This window comes from Papio anubis, chromosome 4, assembly GCF_008728515.1.
Source record: "Papio anubis isolate 15944 chromosome 4, Panubis1.0, whole genome shotgun sequence".
Lineage (NCBI taxonomy): Eukaryota > Metazoa > Chordata > Mammalia > Primates > Cercopithecidae > Papio > Papio anubis.
The window spans coordinates 152,655,903-152,659,487 of record NC_044979.1 but is presented as its reverse complement, the minus strand read 5'-3'; positions in this window follow the sequence as shown (position 1 = coordinate 152,659,487).

Genomic DNA, 3,585 nt, shown 5'->3' with positions numbered 1-3,585 from the left:
CAGAGAATTGCTTTAATCAGGAAGCGGAGGTTGCAGTGAGCCAAGACTGCATCGTTGCACTCCAGTCTGGGCGACAGAGCAAGATTCCATCTCAAAAAAAAAAAAAAAGAAAAAGAAGAGAAAAAGAAAAGAAAAATAACTATATTTATAAGGCTATAGCTGTCATAGGTAGTGATTTCTCTGATGGCTCTGAGCGAAGTAAATTGAAAACCTATGGAAAGGATTTACTATTGTAGATGCCATTAGAAACATTCGCAATTCATAGGAGAAAGTTAAAATATCAACATTAATAGAAGTTTGGAAGAAGCCAATTCCAACCATCATGAATGACTTTGAGAGATTCAAGAATTCAGTGGAGGAAGTAACTGCAGATGGGGTGGAAATAGCAAGAGAATTAGAAGTGGATCCTGAAGATGTGGCTGAATTGGTGTAATTTAATGATAAAATGTGAATGAATGAGGAGTGTCTCCTGTTGCCCAGGCTGAAGTGCAGTTGTGTGATCATGGCTTACTGCAGCCTTTTGACTCCTTGGACTCAAGCGATCCCTCCCAAGTTTCTGGGATTACAGGTGTGAGCCACGGTGCCTGGCTACAAAATGATGTTTTGAGATAGAATCTACTCTTAGTGAAGATGCTATGAACATTGTTGAAATGATAACAGAGAATTTAGAATATTACGTAAACTTAGGATAAAGCAGCAGCAGGGTTTGAGAAGATGGACTCCCATTTTGAAAGAAGTTCTACTGTGAGTAAAATGCTACCAAACAACATCGCAAGTTACCAGAGAAATCTTTCATGAAAAGAAGAGTCAATCAATGGAGCAGACTTCATTACTGTCTTTTTTTTAAAGTGCCGCAGCCACCCCAACCTTCATCAGCCGCCACACTGATTAGTTAGCAGTCACCAACATCGAGGCAAGACCTCCACCAGCGGAGAGGTTAGGACTCCCTGCAGGCTCAGATGATCATTAGCATTTTTAGCAATAAAATATTTTTTAATTAAGCACTTTTTAGACATAATGCTACTGCACACTTAATAGACTACAAATAGTGTAAACATAACTTTAATATGCAGTTGAAATCAAAAAGTGTGTGACTTGCATTATTGCAATATTCACTTAATTGTGGTGGTTTGGAACTGAACTCGCAATATCTCTGAGGTATGCCTGAATACCTATATTCTTATATTCTTAATTTTGTGGTACTAAAATAAAGATAGGAGTTGTGCTTGCTTTGGCAGCACATATACTAAAATAAAGATAGGAGTTTATGCATTACTCACTAATAAAAGTCAGTTTCTCTGCTAGCATGGACAATAAGAGAGTATTGCCAAACAACGACGACAACGACAACAACAACAACAACAACAACAACGGCACCTCTCCTGCCAAGCAGGGAAATTTTACACCAGGGATTTCCAATATGAAGCTCTACCTAAGCATAGAGTGTCTAGCCCACTCAAGTATCATAAGTTATACATCACCCTAACCTAGTTCACATAAATCCTAACCAATTATCAAACAATAATATGAAAAGTTTGATCAAAACATTTTCTTCTGAAAAAGATGAGCCAAGTTTGAGGCCTCTTTGAGGTAGGGAGGAGAGTTTCTACAGTTAAAACACAACTCAAAATAGGAGGTTGGTGTGCCCAGTTTCCATTGCCTCATTCATCAAGAGAGTTTGTGTTTTGACTTTTGGAAGTCAGTTCTATTGCATGATGTAATGGAGAAAATAATGAAGATAGCAAATTTTCTTTATCCTTATATTTTAACCACTGCTGCTTTATGGATATTTAAGAAGCTAACGCAAGAGAAGTAGATTTAGTTTATTTTAATTTAGTTACATGGCTAAATCCGGGACATTTTTGAAGAAATGTGTTGAAGTGTTCTTCAAATTATAGTCTTGGATCCTACTTGTTGGACCTCCAAAGGCCCCAGAAGGCTGCACACACTTTTCCTTGATGTTACATAGTGTAATGTAACATATGCTATGTAATGTAACATCCTCTATGTTACATATCAGTTTCTCTACATAGCTAACGCAACTAACATAACACAAAATCCTCCATGTCCATTATAAAAGTGACTGTTTTGGTGGATCACGAGGTCAGGAGATAGAGACCATCCTGGCTAACACAGTGAAACCCCGTCTCTACTAAAAATACAAAAAATTAGCTGGGCATGGTGGTTGGTGCCTGTAGTCCCAGCTGCTCTGGAGCCTGAGGCAGGAAAATGGCATGAACCTGGGAGGTGGAGCTTGCAGTGAGCCGAGATTGCACCACTGCACTCCAGCCTGGAGGACAGAGCAAGACTGTGTCTCAAAAAAAAAAAAAGTGGTTTGTATTCAGATTCAAACTTGACAAGTGAATTGAGAAGATGGTACCCAAGACTGTTTTTTTTTTCTTTTCTTTCCTTGTAAACAAGAGAAATTTCTCACAGCAGATCCGGTGTCTGGTGAAGGTATGCTTCCTGGTTTGCTGACTTCTGCTTGTATCCTCACTTGGCAAGAGAGCAGAGAGAGTGATCATCTCTCTCATGCTTCCACTTATAAGGGCACTAATCCCATTCATGAAGGTTCCACCCTCAGGACCTAAGTATCTCCCAAAGGCCCCACCTCCAAATACCATCACATTGGGGATTTATTCTCCAACATATGAACATTGTGAGGGACACAAACATTTAGTTCATAGCAACTCTCCTCTTCCAGTCCCATAAAGAGGAGGGCTTTGCCCTGCCAGACCAATTCATTTGTGATTTTGTGATTCCAACTCAGAAGGAAAGAGAGCTGGGGCAAAGCATCTGAAGCACACAAGAGTAGATCAAGTTTTGAAAGAGACAAAAACAAATACTGTGTGTGCAAGAGAAGTGGATGAGAGAAAAACTGTTTAAGATACATTGTTTGCTATGTGTCTATTTCACAGTGTTCAGCTGTGAGAAATTTTTTTCTTTTTTTACACAGAGTCTTGCTCTGTCACCCAGGCTGGAGTGCCATGATGTCATCATAGCTCACTGCAGCCTCAATTTCCTGGGCTCAGGTGATCCTCTCACCCCAGTCTCAAGAGTATCTGAGACTACAGCAGCGTGCCACCACATCTGGCTAATTTGTGTATTTTTTGTAGAGATTGGGTTTCATGGTGTTGGCCAGGTTGGTCTTGAACTCCTGGGCTCAAGTGATCCTCTCTCCTTGATCCCCCAAAGTGCTGGGATTACAGGCATGAGCTACAGTGCCCAGCCTGAGAATTTTTTAAAAGTCATTTTGAAATTGGGTTTCAGGTTCTTGCCGGTGTTTTTTGAATATGGTACTGCTCTAAGACTGGAAAATGTGGACCATAGATTTATAAATACTACACAAAATACTAATCCTAAACTATAGAAATTTCTGGACAAATTTTGAGTAATGTGGGTGGTTACCTAGCTATTTTATGAAACTGCAGAATTAAAGGCCTTTATGTGTAAAAATAACCTTATCAGCTTATGATTTTAAAATAAAAACACCTTCACACCTCCTAGAAGACTCCAAGGTGTAAATATCCTCTTTAAATGTACCAGTAAGTAGACTTAGTCCTAGAACAGTGTAATTTTTTTTTC